The sequence below is a fragment of the Pseudophryne corroboree genome, chromosome 3 (assembly GCF_028390025.1).
Source record: "Pseudophryne corroboree isolate aPseCor3 chromosome 3, aPseCor3.hap2, whole genome shotgun sequence".
Lineage (NCBI taxonomy): Eukaryota > Metazoa > Chordata > Amphibia > Anura > Myobatrachidae > Pseudophryne > Pseudophryne corroboree.
In genome coordinates this window covers 554,493,421-554,509,437 of record NC_086446.1, presented here as the reverse complement: position 1 = coordinate 554,509,437, position 16,017 = coordinate 554,493,421, and the positions used below count along the sequence as shown (strand labels likewise).

The 16,017-nt window shown below is 42.7% G+C and overlaps 1 long non-coding RNA gene across 2 annotated transcripts in view; it reads right to left on the bottom strand.

Annotated features, from left to right (window-relative positions):
* Nucleotides 1–1,134: 1,134 nt before the first annotated feature.
* LOC135058015 (uncharacterized) overlaps nucleotides 1,135–16,017 on the bottom strand; it is a 178,352-nt gene continuing 163,469 nt past the window's right edge. For both annotated transcript variants that reach the window (XR_010244532.1, XR_010244531.1), the window contains exon 5: nucleotides 1,135–1,802. This is a non-coding gene — a long non-coding RNA (uncharacterized LOC135058015). The remainder of the gene's footprint in view (nucleotides 1,803–16,017) is intronic.

The window sequence follows — 16,017 nt, the reverse complement described above, 5'->3', positions numbered from 1 at the left end:
CAAGCAGAATATGCTGTTTCTGTACGTTTCTGGAGATTACTTAAACTAAAGGTCATGGTAAAGCTTTAAACATAGAGTATATGTGGTACTTTTTTCCAAATACCTCAAGGATATTTATTTTTTAATTATTAAATTATTTATATAGTGCACAAATATTACACATTGCTTTACAGAATATTTATTCATTTACATCAGTGCCCACTAGTTCTATATTCCTGATCTATGCACACACATACACACTAGGACGACCATTTACCCTTTTTAAGTAAAGGAGAAAAGTGGATTACTTGGAGGAAACCAACACAAGAAATGGAAAACATACAAATCCCACACAGATAGAGCCCTGGTTTAATTTGAACCCATGACCCCAGGGCAGTGATGCAACAAAGCTATCCATTGTTCCATTGTGCAGCCACAGTGTTAAAATATGTTGCTTAATGCTTGTGTGTAACTCTTATGAATTGTATTATTTTTAATAAACCAATCTTCATGAAGTAAAATTACTTGCTGGCCATTTACTGTTACTACATGCATCATTGGGCTTATGAAAAAGAAAGTTCATCCCAAAAGCTCAAATGCATTGGCAAAAGAGGACGACGTGAACATGGCAGCAGTACAGGATGGAGCAAGCACAGGCCAGAACAGCATGCCACCTTACCTATAAGGTCCAGCAGGACAACGCTTTAACTTTTGTTACCAATAGAATCATAACAAGCAAATAAGGTTAGTTCCAAGGGATGGCACTGAGTGGATTAACAATACAGTTGTACACCTTCATGTTTGGAGTGTCAATCTCTTACTTTACAATGAAAAGACTTAGTCCAAAATGTCCCAAAATCTGTATTCAAATAAATGCTCCTTTCTGTTGACACTTGTTCCAAAGACTTTTTAGAGGTGTTGTCCACACAAATCCTCAATGAGTTTTAGCTCAAAAGAAACAGAGAGAAGACCATAGTGTCACACCATGGTATAGATATTGCAAGAAGTTTGTATATACTGTACACAGAACACTCACTTTTAGAATATTTACTTAAATCATGTAGAAACCACACAAAGTGATAATCCAGATGGTGATTTGTCAATTCCTTGTTGATGTATATCTCAAAAATAAACAAAGAAAAAAACATAGTGCAACATCATCAAAAAAGTAACGGATTGGTTTTAATAACACGAAACACTCACAATAAAAACGTAAATAAACAGCATATTAAACCACACAAAGTGGTATCCTCAAGGACACGGCTTCACAGGGCAATCATCACCTACCCATCCAAACCATAGAGTTTGTATTGATCCCGGACACCAATGATAGGATGGGGTTCACACGAGCACTGGTACAGAAGTCAGTTCATTAGAGTGTCCCTTATCCAGAACTTAACATGTTTCGGACTCACAGGTCCTTCTTCAGAAGTGGATGATGAGTGTCCCAAAACACATATAAATACCTTTATCAATTAAACAAACACATCCCCACCAGGCAGACACCTTCTCCTCCATTTCCCGCACTTATCCACCACTGGAAGTATGTCAGAGGCAAAACCGGAAGTGGGATGCCGTGATTTGAGTTCCACTGTGGTTTGCCATGATTTGCATTCCACCTTGCGTTCCACCATGAAAAAAGGCAGAAATGCGTCAGAGACAAAAGCAGAAGAGATGCTCCTGCGATTTGTATTCCATCCTGCATACAATGTGCTCCACAAAGGTCACTTAGGATGTAAAACTACTAATATTCCTTTTGTGGTGGCAAAATGGTTGAACTTAGGGGTGTCCTTCTCACACGGGGTAACGGAAAGTTTATAATTCTGAAATAAAAAAAAAGATACAAAACACATATATAATAATGAGCAGCATCAACTGTAAAAGATTAAAAAATACATCATTAAAAAAGGTATAAAAATCAGGTTAACAAATATTTCAATTCAAATTCACCATTTAAACTAGGGGTGTGCGCAGTGCCGTTTTTCGGGTTTTGTGTTCTGGTTTTGGATCTGTATCTTCTTTGTGTTTTGGATCTGTATTGGTTTTGGATCTGTTTTTTTTTAAATCATGAAAACGGCTAGTATCACAGAATTTGTGGGTGTTTTTGTTCATACAGTATTATTAACCTCAATAATTTTAGTTTCCACTAATTTCCATTCTATTTTGAACACCTCACAGCACACAATATTGTTTTTATCCAGTTTATGCCAAAAGGTTGCACTAAGGTAGCTGGATGACTAAGATAAGTGACAGAAATGGGCGGCACAAACACCTGGCACATCTGGGAATGGCACTGCAGTGGCAGACATGATGGTAGTTTTATAAACTATGCACAAAAAATGCTACAAAGAGCACATAATGCATAGAAATAAGGTGCAAAATGGAATTGTCCTTGGGCCCTCCCACCCACGCTTATGTTGTATATATTAAACAAGACATGCACAGTTTAACAAACCAATCATTTCAGCGACAGGGACAGTCACTTATGGCTGAAATGATTGGTTTGTTTGGGCCCAAACAAAACAATTTTTTAGAAGGACTTCCTCCGTTAAGTAATCACTGTTCTCTGAGGATGTTGATGATGAGGTGTTAATTACATTATAATCTTGTACAAAAAATTTCATGTCTTTGCTGCAAATAACGCAACATGGAGGAGTTGCCTAGATGGCTAACATTCCTACCTCTACTAAATTTGGCCTCACAAATGGAGCAGATGCTTTCATAAACAAGAGATGTATTTTTTTGGTCTTATGCCTAGGCATCGCAATGGCTTTCTTTTTATCATGGTCAACAACTGCAGCCACTAGTGGCTGACTTATGCAAACAACATCATTATCATAGCCTCTGCTCAAGTTCAAGACTATGCTCGTTCTGCAACCCTTCAGTGGAATGCGCTCCCCCGCTCCATTAGACTCTCCCTGACCTTGCAAAGCTTCAAACGGCACTAAAAACCCACCTTTTCATCAAAGCGTACCCTCCCGATGCATAACCAAGTCCTGAGGCTGCTCCTCCATCCCCCTGCTTCATGTCTTGAACATCTCAGCTTTGCTTACATACTGCCATCAGGCTACCTTCCGCTTGCTTGCGATTCATGTCATCTAACTGTCGACCCTTCCTACTAGATTGTTAGCTCTTCAGAGCAGGGCCCTCTTTCCTCTTGTTATCTAAGTCCTCTTCTCGACACATTTCACTAGCAGCTCTCCCCTACTCAGCAAAAATCTATACCCGCTTTTTCTCCTGCTGGTAAAGGCTCATCTCCATCAATGGCCACCAGCCCCTAGAAGTACGACGATCACTCCCTCACTACTTACATCTTAGCTGTATTATGTCTTGAGAATTGTGGTGCTCTTTGTTACCTGTACTCTATTTGTTATTAATTTACTGTAATGCTAAGTTTTGTCTCCCTGTAATGTCCTTTGTATGGCGCTGCAAAACACTTGTGGCACCTTATAAATAAAATGTCATAATAATAATCAAAATCCTCACTGTCAGATAGTACACACATATTCCCCTCATCCTGTCCCACTTCCACACATGAATCCTCAATTTGTATTATGTCCTCCTCATCACATTTATCACCCTCCTCATCAGAATCATCACCATTTTTACTTGTACTGCTCCGCATATGTGCAGATGGCTCAGACATGGTGGAAGGAGGTGAAATAGGCTTCTCTCTTAGAATAGTGTAAGAAATGTTAGCCGACGTGGACACATAGAAAAAAACAAGGGGGGTCATTCCGAGTTGTTCGCTCGCAAGCGGATTTTAGCAGATTTGCTCATGCTAAGCCGCCGCCTACTGGGAGTGAATCTTAGCATCTTAAAATTGCGAACAATGTATTCGCAATATTGCGATTACACACCTCGTAGCAGTTTCTGAGTAGCTCCAGACTTACTCTGCATCTGCGATCAGTTCAGTGCTTGTCGTTCCTGGTTTGACGTCACAAACACACCCAGCGTTCGCCCAGACACTCCCCCGTTTCTCCGGCCACTCCTGCGTTTTTTCCGGAAACTGTACCGTTTTTTCCCACACGCCCATAAAACGGCCTGTTTCCGCCCAGTAACACCCATTTCCTGTCAATCACATTACGATCGCCAGAACGATGAAAAAGCCGTGAATAAAATTCCTAACTGCATAGCAAATTTACTTGGCGCAGTCGCAGTGCGGACATTGCGCATGCGCATTAAGCGGAAAATCGCTGCGATGCGAAGATTTTTACCGAGCGAACAACTCGGAATGACCCCCAAGAAACAAATAGTGAAGCGCTACCATCCAGAATCATTTTTACACATTTATTTTCACTATAAAAAAACAATTAAAAAATGTATTAAAAAGACAAAAATAATAAAACATACATGTAACATACACATGGCCGCTGTTTAATCACAATTACATCAACAATTAAAAACACCACAACAATTAAGTAGTGTGTGCCACCCACATTCTCAAACCCACCCATACTATGATCTAATCAAAATAATGTTATCCCAATTTTCCTTCTGCCACTGGTTACCTGCTATTGTTTATTCCCCCCACCACCTGATTTCTCTCTCTTCCACCCCACTGTGTACTTTTCCTGTAATGTGTACCTCCACTGATAGCACACCCTGCCATTGCGACCTACATACAGGGTACATGATACTACTACATAAGTGTCAGTTTTCACCTTATATGTACTGGGCTCTTGTATGGCTCACCTCCCACAGTGTAACCTTCGAAGTGCGCCCAACATGGCTGCCTCATCTGGTGTGCTTGTGGATGGGATGAAAAATACATAGACCTGGTGGTTTTGTTGGAACCCTACTCTGAACTGTAGGACTCTGAAATCACCCCCATTTTGTGTCATCTCTTCTAGGGGTAGATTATTCCACCCTGGGTAATCCTACACTGTGCGCCCAAGATGGCTGCCGCACCTGGTACCTTGTGAGGGTGGAATACACAACCCTTGGAAGTTATTACCCAAAATGCCTACACCAATCACGTATTATGCTTTCTGTGTGCTTAAGGTTTTCTTTTATGTCAGTGTGGCTGATCTGTAGCTGTATTACTTCAATCCTCTGTATTATGTGCATTGTTTTTGATGTCTGTAAAGCGCCTTGAGTCCTGTTGGAGAAAGAGTGCTATATAAATAAAATAATAATAATTATTATTATTATTATTATTATTATTATTACTATTATTATTATTATTATTATTATTATTATTATCTTTGCTGCCAAATATACTCTTTCAGTGATTAGTATCTCCACTGATGACCAATCTGGTATCAAAATTGATGAGTTTAGTATATAGTCCTTTTTATTTCCATAGATCATCAATTCAAGATATGATTAAATATCCCTTTGGATACACAGTCACATAATCAGGTAGATGGTAGTTACTTTAATGCAAGTGCAATATAGTGCAAGTTACCAAATGCCCTTGCCTCAGTAGTAATACCGAAAGACACTTTTAATTTTTTATTTATATCTCACCCAGTGGTGCCTACCTACTATCAATTGCCAAAAAATCATAAATACCTCACTTCCCCTCCTAGCCAATCGATTATTTTCGTGGTCAATTCACTTACCAATAATCTTTCACATTATGTTGATTTTATTTTACAGGGACATACTATGATAATGTCGATATTATCTTAGACCGCAAAGCTATACTTCTAAATACACTTTTACCGTTGAGCCGCTATGGCCGCTAGACTACATGCACGTGCTACGCACTTTGTACGCTATTTGTGTACAGAGTCCTGCACGTGGTACGCACTTGGCGTACACACGCCGCGCTGGGTGTATGGAGTACACACAGCGAGCGCACACACAATTGATAACCTTTAAACCTTGTTATGATACAATGTAATGATATGCTTACACTTTAAACCTTTAACAGTAAAGTACTGCAATTATGCTATACCTTTAAACCTTAAGTAGCGCTGGCGATACAAAGTACCCGCAGTGCATACACCTTATCAATGCTTTATACACCTTATACAGATAAATATACTTTAAGAGCCCATGCAGGAAAGTGAAAACACAACACTGATTTGTAGTTGCAACCACAGGGTTCTAAGGCCTCAGTGGATTAATTCCAAAAGGTAAAAACAATACAAATCATACACTACAGGCTAACAAGTAAATCTAAACAGAATAATGGCCACAGAGAATATACATACGTGAGTATGTTCGCAAGCGCAACCCGGCTCGGTCCTCCGTTGGTCATACAGATAGCGTTTAGAGTCTTCTGACCGGCCAGGCAACAATGGTCTTTTTATACACAACAGGCATACACAATACAATTGTCACTGTAATCTCATTGTCCATTGGACACAGGGATGTGTCTCTACATTACAGAAAAGGTCATAGGTGGATTTGAATAGGTGGGCGATGTCTTTCCCCAACTGCTCTTGTGGGTGGTATCCTCTGGATTCCCGCCGCATACAGAAAATACAGTAAATACAGTTAATGTTCATATTCTACTTTTGTACATAACTATACGCAGGAACAAGCGATCTTTCTCTAACTAACACCGGAATGTTACCCTCAAAATACCCTACAGCTGGATACTAGACATCACCTTCCAACCTTTATCTGACCCTTCCTATCATGCAAAGGCGAATCTCTCTGTCCAGGAACTGTTTAAACTAATAATACTCGCTGACATGGTCTAGGGGAACTATATCTACAATGTACACTATTTGGGTTAAAAATGTAATGTTCTAATAACCCTCTATGCGCTCACAAACTCTACCATAAATGTGCATACCACGTGCTAAGGTGCATGGCCGTGGAAAGCTCTGTTACGCAAATAGCGGATATGCGCACGCACGGCAGAGCGAGTGCACGCGCAGCGGGCATGTGCATGGGGTTAGTACAAGGCATATGTATTACAATATTTTTCGACTTTGACAGTCCACCCTTTGGCAGTCAACAATAACTGCCACTATCTAAACATTAAACAGAAAAATATACAATACAATATCTATAAAATAATTGGATGGTAAGTGGAGAGGAGTAGGCAGGACATGTATGGCCTAGTGGGATAGTAAAAGCATGTATGTATGAAATCCATGTCTGAGGGGAATGTATCATTGTGCCGTAGATGTTCTAGATAAGCTTCGAGGTATTGCGAAGTATACATTAAATCCTTCTTATCCCGTATTAAGGGTCTGTAAGTGGGCCAACAAACACTACCGAGCTCTTTTCGGCTTCTTGTTCCAACAAATGGGGTGCACATTTAGTTGATGATACATGGAGTGGGAACATATGTGAATGCTAATATGTGGATATCACCTGTCGACTATGTGTGATACTACCTGAAGGTTGTAGAGATGAAGATAAGACACGTATAACAAATACAATCACATAACATTTGTGCAATCGTCCTTGGGTGTTGGTTGAAGTCTTGTCCAGATGAGTGTATCTTTGTCGTGGGTGTTAATCAAAGTCTTTAGAGTGTCCATCAAAGTCTTTAGAGTGTCCATCAAAGAGTCTTTTCTGAATGGATGTATAATTCATCAACTCCTCTTCCGAATGGATGTATTTTTGCTTGAGGGAAAAACAAAGGAGAAACGGGTGAAAGAAACGGATCGTGGAATCACGTCTTATCACAACATTGTCTCAATTGATGGGTCATACATTAAATCAGTTGTTGTAACAATGCCCCCGCTCCTCAAACTCATCACTTTGGTACTGCGCTTGCGCCGCGTTAAAAATCGAACACATCTAAATATTAAACCAATCATTACGACGACTCCCAGGATACAAAGGAGAAACTTTCCTACACTCACGATAACATTTTGAGCCCATTCTCCTAAACCTGAGAACCAATTGCATGGGTTCAACCATGAGACCCAGCCGGTCAGTTCATTACTCACAACAGTAAGGGTAAGGTTGTGTCTCCTTCGGAACTCCCATTTCAATTGCAAGATATCGTCCATCTTTTGATCTATGACCTCGGTTGGGTCATCAGTGCTGTTTGTAATGTACGTGCAGCACTTTACACCGTACTGAGTTGCTAAGGTGACACATTACCCGCCTGTCACCGCTGTGATATAGTTGAGAACCATCCTGTGCTGGATCAGTTCCGTTTTGTAAGATTGCAATTCCCTCCCTGTATACCTGAAGGTGTCATCATACATCTCTGTGATATTATCTATCAGGTTCGCTAGCGCATGAATATACCTAAAATTTATAATTCCTCTGGCGGTACGGGTGATATCTAACGCGAGTAGGAATTGAATCCCAGTGGATTCGTGGATCAAATCAGAGGCTGCGTGCTCTGTCCTATCTATAAGGTGTCTCTTAACGATGTGTTCATAGTGAGTGTGAGTATAAGGAGCTTGAGTATTGCAGTGAACGTCTTTCATCTTATTATGGGTTATGGTCATAACTTCTGGCAACACTCTTCCAATGTAACACAATCCCTCTGAGTTTGGGGAAAGCCACTTATACGCCTTCCTCCCGCATATGAAATATGCATCATCGGGGAGAACATATGGGAGAGAATATGACATTACCATATTGCAAACCTTTCAGGTGAAAAATCCTATCCCTCTCTCATCTGTTCAGTACACGTATCAGGCTGTATGATATGCGCACAGTACCCTGGTGATACTTCTCCAACCCGCATGGTCCTACTTCCTAGCGTATACCTGTACCGAAAACACCTCCCACCGTCGGCTATTTGGCATATAAGTTCAGTGTCTACGAGCACTCTATCGGCTCTGTGTGAAAATGCCATGGTTTGGTTATTCCATGTCACTTCCCAATTTCCCGGCTTTCGGGAGTTGGAGATGTTGAAACATACTAAGGATCTATCCACATGATATTGATAGAGCTTCAAACTAGGGGGCCTAGAAATATTAAATTTCTTGTCCACCGGTCTCCCACCCCTTAATTCAAGTACCTCATCTATTGTTAAGGGATACGGTACTAGTCCTGACTTGCTCTGCCCTTGAGGTACTTGTGAGCACACCCAGCATTCTGTTTGGTTTAAAACCTTACCCACTAATGAGTGATAGTCACTCAATGAATGACGGTCCATGTTGATATTAAGACTGGACTGACATCTCTGTATGCACCCGTCCTCAACTATGTTTTCACAGTTTCTACAAATACAGTTTTCCTCAGCCAATAACCCTTCACAGTGCCTCCTAGTTTCTTGACTACCAGATCGTTTTCTGATACTCGCCTTTGCTCGATGAATGTGTTGCTCTTGGAATTCTACAAATCCGTTCTTGCCATCAGTACCCATTCCAGATCCTTTCTCGACCTCTCTGGTACTCTCACCGAAACAGACTGCTCTGGTCACCAACAGGGTCAACAGGAAAACCCGGAACGCAGTCTCTTGGGGTAAGTCCATCTTGCTAAGGGGAGAGAAAAAGGAGCAAGGAAGGGGGGAAAGAAGGGTAATGGGAGATGGAGAAAATAATAAAAAGGAAAAATAAATTTTGGTGCGACAACCGCCTCTGGTCTTATAGTTCTCTGTGCTCAGGTGCCGTTACAACAGTCCTGCCTCTCAACCTTCCCGGAACAGGCACTCCAGTGATACGATTTCCTCTACACTCTGTTCTCTGTCACGGGCTTTCTCTGGGTCAGCGACATTCTTACAGTGGGACGAGTGGACCCAAGTCTCTCTCTCGGCAACCTTCAATGCTGTCGTGCTGGTCAGTTGGTACGGTCCTTCCCACCGGTCAATAAGGCAACCTGAGCGTAGAAAATTTTGAATCATAACATAATCCCCAGGTTCAATGTCATGACAATTACTGTTTGGTAGGTCAGGAATCACTAGCTTTAGATTGCTGTTTTGATTCCTTAACTGTTTGTTCATCTTAACCAAATATTTCACAGTCACTTCATTATTGCATTTCAAATCATCCTGGGGGTCAATCATTACATGGGGTTATCGACCAAAAAGAATCTCAAAGGGTGATAGATTAAGGGGGGACCTGGGAGTGGTTCTGATGCTGTACAATACAAGTGGCAAAGCTTCTGGCCACAACAATCCTGTTTCAGACATCACTTTGCTCAACTTGTTCTTAATAGTGCTGTTTACTCTTTCCACTTTTGCACTCGCCTGTGGGTGGTACGGAGTATGCAGCTTACTATTAATTCCCATAAATTTGCACATAACCTGAAAACCTTCACCTGTAAAATGGGTACCCCTATCACTTTCAATTATCCTAGGGATACCATATCTGCACACAAATTCCTGCACAATTTTCTTTGCAGTAAATGTAGCAGTATTTGTGGCAGCGGGGAACGCTTCTACCCAATTTGAAAACACATCAATACAAACTAACACATACTTTAAATTTCTGCAGGGTGGCAACTGTATGAAATCAATTTGTATTACCTGAAAAGGGCCGTCTGTTGGCGGGATATGGGATGGTTCTGTTGGTATTGACTTTCCAATATTCTTTCTCAGGCAGGTAAGACATGTCATTGCTCTCTTACCCGCATGAGAAGAGAATCCTGGCGCACACCAGTAGGCTCTCACCAGCTTACACATACCCTCCTTGCCCAGATGAGTCAGACCATGTTCCGCCTCAGCTAAACTTGGAAGGTATGCTCTGGTGGCTACTGGCTTACCCTATCCATCTGTCCAGAGTCCTGAGGACTCCTGGCCATATACTTTTGACCTCCAGACTGCCTTTTCCTGTGGAGAACACAAATTTTGCATTTCACTTAATTTTTGTGTGTTGACGGTATTAAATACCATCAGTTGTGTGATGTCTGTCTGCATGGGGGTGCTGGCTGCTGATTTAGCAGCTTTGTCTGCCCGGCTGTTACCAAGTGACACTCGGTCTTGACTGTAAGTGTGGGCTTTGCACTTGATAACAGCCACTCTGTCAGGTTCCTGTATCGCTGTTAGAAGTCTTTTTATGTGGGTCGCATGCACCACGGGTGTGCCAGCTGCCGTCATGAAATTTCTGAGGCGCCATAGGGCCCCGAAATCATGCACTATTCCAAAGGCATACCTAGAATCTGTGTAGATATTGGCTGATTTACCCTTAGCCAATTCACACGCTCTGGTTAGGGCGACCAGCTCAGCAACTTGTGCTGAGTGCGGTGGGCCCAGGGGTTCAGCTTCTATGATACCTTTGTCATCTACGACTGCGTATCCAGTACACAAGTCTCCCGAGTCCGTCTGTCTGTGGCAACTACCGTCAGTGTAAAAAATAAAATATACGCCTTCCAGTGGGTTGTCACTAATGTCAGGTCTTGCAGTGAAAGTTTGGTTCAGATATTCCATACAATCATGTGTGTCAGTGTCTGTACTAAATCCTCTTTCACCATCACTCTCATCCTCCACCCTTTGTGCCTGTCCAGACACACCTTGGAGATACGTTGCAGGATTTAGTGCACTGCATCTCTTTATGGTGATGTTTACAGGGGCCATTAGTGCTAATTCCCACCTTGTAAACTGTGCTGATGAGACATGTCTGGTTTGGGCAGAGTTCAGTAAGGCTGATACTGCATGAGGTGTATGGATGGTCAGGTTGTGTCCTATCACTACATCTTCGCTTTTACTCACTAGCAAAGCTATCGCTGCAACACTTCGCAAGCATGTGGGGAGAGACCGTGCTACAGTGTCCAACTGTGCACTATAGTAAGCTACTGGCCTGCTGGCATCACCATGTTTCTGGGTTAGGACACCTGCCGCACACCCAGCACTCTCCGTACCGTACAATTCAAAGGGTTTCCCATAATCTGGCATACCTAATGCAGGTGCCTGTGATAGGCACCGTTTGAGTCTCTCAAATGTCAGTTCGGACTCATCTGTGTGCGAAATCCGATCTGGTTTGTTTGAAGAGACCATCTCTTGCAAAGGTAAAGCCAGTATGGAGAACCCTGGGATCCAGTTTCGGCAGTACCCACACATTCCTAAGAAAGTGCGGATCTGTTGCTGGGTTTGTGGCAGAGTCATGTCGCGAATTGCCTGTATTCTATCAGCGGTGAGGTGTCTCAGTCCTTGTGTTAAGCAATGTCCCAAATATTTCACCTTGGTCTGGCATAACTGTAACTTATCCTTTGAAACCTTGTGTCCCATATTAGAAAGGTGAAACAGAAGCTGTTTCGTGTCTTTCATGGACGATTCGAGTGAGTCAGAGCACAGAGGTAAGTCATCTACATACTGTATTAATACTGATCCGCTCTCAGGTTGGAAGGATTGTAAACAGTCATGCAAAGCCTTGGAGAAAATACTTGGGCTGTCAATGTAGCCTTGGGGTAAGCGAGTCCAGGTGTACTGTACTCCTCTGTATGTAAATTGCAAACAAGTATTGGCTGTCATGGTGCAGAGGGACCGAAAAAAGAAAGCAGAACAGAGGTCAATGACAGTGAAAAACTTCGAAGTAGGGGGAATTTGCATGAGGATGACAGCTGGATTTGGCACTACGGGGAATTGGCTCTCAACTATTTTGTTTATCCCCCTTAGATCCTGCACTAGCCTGTAACCCCTCCCCCCACTCTTTTTCACAGGGAAGATGGGACTATTGGCAGTGCTGGACGTCCTAACTAGGATGCCTGTTGTAGCAAGCGCTCTATGACTGGGTACACTCCTAATTCCACCTCTGGCTTCAGAGGATACTGTGGGATTTTTGGAGCTATCCTACCATCTTTTACTTGCACTACTACAGGAGCTTGCCATCAATCCAGTGTCTTGTCCATCTTTGGTCCAGAGGGATTCCGGTATTTGGGAGATCATTTCCTCTACCTTGGATGGACACCTGTCTATACCAGCAGAGTGTGACATCAACCTTTGTGGGGTGTCTAACATATCCTGCACTTCCTGAACATGATTCTCGGGTATATCTAAGAAGACACCCTCAGGAGTACAATATATGACACACCTCATTTTTCACAATAAATATCTCCCAAGTAGATTAGTCGGAGCCGATGCAGCTAGCAAAAAGGAGTGCTTGGTCTGTAAAGGCTCTATCGTAATCTCTGCTGGTCTACTTAAGGGATAGTGTTGCACTACTCCTGTTACCCCCATTGCTGAAATTGTTTTACCCGTTGTTTTCATACCTACCGTTGAATTTAACACTGACCTGGCCGCCCCTGTATCTACAAGGAAAGGTAGTGATCTACCAGCTACATCAACTGTAACCTCGGGTTCATTTCCAAGGCTAGCAAACAACTTTACTGGCTGCAAACTACAGGTGTGGCCTAACCCCTATTGTATGTTGTGACCCTCCCGCAGCGCGCTGGCAGCTACAATATGTGAGGGGGGTAGCTGAGAATTTCCAGAGGTCTGCCAGTCCCTTCTAGGTGGGTACCTCCTTGTTTCCCCTGCATGTGGCTCGTAATTCCTCCTATGCGGTCCTTGATCCCAATTACGTGTGTCATACTGTGAGTCATGTTCTGGTCTAGGGGGTCGATATACCTTATGTGGGTCTTTAAAATTACAGTTCCGTGCGTAATGTCCTTCCCTATGACATTTATAACATTTTACCACATACGACTTACCATCAGGGGTCTGGGGTTTAGGCTGATGTGGCTTCGTTGTCAGGGCTTTCATACTTACTGTCATCAGCTTATCCCCCTGTGACTCCCTGTGCCTAATGATGTTCCGATTATGCTCAATAGCGGACTCTCTTAATGCAGCCACCGAGATACCTCTCCAGTTAGGTTGCGTGGTTTGTACCCTTGTTCTCAACGTTTCTTTTAAACCGTCCATTAATATGGACACAGCTACCTCCCTATGATGTACATTTTCCTTAATATCCTCGACCCCAGTATATTTAGCCATTTCCTGCAGTGCTCGATGGAAATATTCAGAAGCAGTTTCACCTTCTTTTTGTCTAATAGAGAAGATTTTATTCCACTTGACAACAGTTGGGAAGTATACTCCTAATTGCAGATTGATCTGTTTTACATTCTCCTGATTGTATTCATCAATGAGTTGTACCTCTGCGTCTAATTTACAGTCAGCAATGAATTTCACAGGGTCAATATTAGAGGGCAAACATGCCCGTAGCACTGTCCGCCAATCTTCGTTTGTGGTTTCGGTGGCGTTACCTAGTTCTCTAATAAACCTCTGACATGCGGATAGATCCTTCCTGGGATCGGGAAATTCAGGCATAATTGTTCTCAATTCTGTCCGGGACCAGGGACAATGCATAGCAATGTTCCTGACGGGAGTGATTCTCTGAGCGTCAGTTTTCCCATTGGGGACTGCGATCACCCTGACAGGATTTAGTTCAATTACATCATTCTGGGTTGCTTCTACAATGTGAGGTGCAATTGACTCTGCATAATGTACTGTACCATACTTACCTGTGGACACGACCTCACCTGTCCCTCCCCTAGGGGCCTTTGCTACTGCTCTTACTGGTTGGGCCGTGCCCACTTGTGTGTCTTGTATGGTGGCTGTTGGAGAGAGTGCCGATATCGTGCTGGGCTCATCTTCTTGGTCGTAGTCCTGAGGGAAGTTTAAGATGGGATACAACTTGCACGGGTTAGTATTAATACATTTATCAAGTTCACTCTTATCATATATTAGTATGCCATTCTCTGTAGCCACTTTCTCTCCTGTAATGTACGGTGGTGGTGGTGGTGCAGTTGCTATCAGTTTCCTGCTAGGGTTGGAACCAGCTGTTTGAGCTAATTCCCTTTGCATATCACCCTCCTGCTGCCATAAATGTAAACAATCTGTATGTCTAATCCTTTGTTTTCTGGATTTTATTAGACATATCCTTCTCCTGAAATTTTGCAACACCTCTGGACTAAAACTGCCTACCTTAGGGAATGGTTCCCTATCTTCCGCAGTCATACGTTCCCATTCATTGTATAAAACCTCTGCGTGTGATCCATATTTCTCAAACATTATGTACCTCGCCGACCCTTTGGGCCACGGAATATCAACCTGAACCCTGGTTGATCGTCCCTTACTTGAGCAACTGGCCCCCATTCTTTTGCAGGTATTGCCTTCTAAGCTAATTCCTGCAAAAAACCAAAATACTCAGTGGTAAGGCAACGGTGAAAGTTCTCAGAGCTCTCTCACCCACTCACGCCCACGTTGGCCAATACACCTAAGCACTGTCCTCAGCACCGGTCGTACCCAACCTAGGGCCCTATGTAACCTCTATTTACTGAGAGTGTGTGGGAGTGACTTACCCTTCCCAGTAAATATTGGTCGTTGGAGACTTCCTGAGTGACCAGCGAAACTCACTAAAAATAAAAAAAACTGTTACACAAATCACGTTGCATGTGCTACAATTAGCGTATATGATCCTGCGATTTTACGCAAATGGCGTAATGGGTATCAAGTTGAACTAAATATTGCACAAACTAACGCGCGGTACAATCGCACGGCGTATAAGTAACTGTTACTTATCCGCTATACGACCAATGGAATCGTTTTTTCAGGCTGCGAAACCTCAGCCGGAGCTTTTCAGAACAGGCCTATATGGGTACTAAGCTAACCCCGGGGCTGTGCTCTCTATACAACTCACCGCTGACCTTTTAGGCCACGGTATTCAGAGCTTCGCTTGACTTTGTCAGCGGATTTCTGACTTCGCTGACCTCTTGGTCTGCTGTTATACTAATTGCTCCTTTATACCTTAATCAATGTTAACGTGAGAAAGCCACTCCCACGCCACCATGTGTCCACTCACCTGATGTGGTTTCCTACGGAATCCCGAATTCCCTTAGTCCACAAAACCTTTATTGTTTCCACACTCACGCTCGTTCACTCATATACACTTTGGTTTTTCTGTACAGAAAATTAACTTTCATTCAGATAAAACAGCCTTAGTCCCAGAGGTGACACAGTAAGAGAAGGTTCTTTTAAACTAAATATTAGAAACTGAACAAATTTGTGCTATTATCGCGTGGCTATCGTCTCGTCAAAACTGAAACAATGCTATTGTGTGATTTGTATTTAGTGGGCGTACCTGTACGCACGATGCGTAAACACGCCATGTGTGTAGGCCTTTACGTTGCATACGCAGTCCCGAACGTTGTCCGAGACACGTGTACAAAGGCCGTACGTCCGCAGTACTACAAATCCCACACTTCTATAAATGTAAGCGATATTTA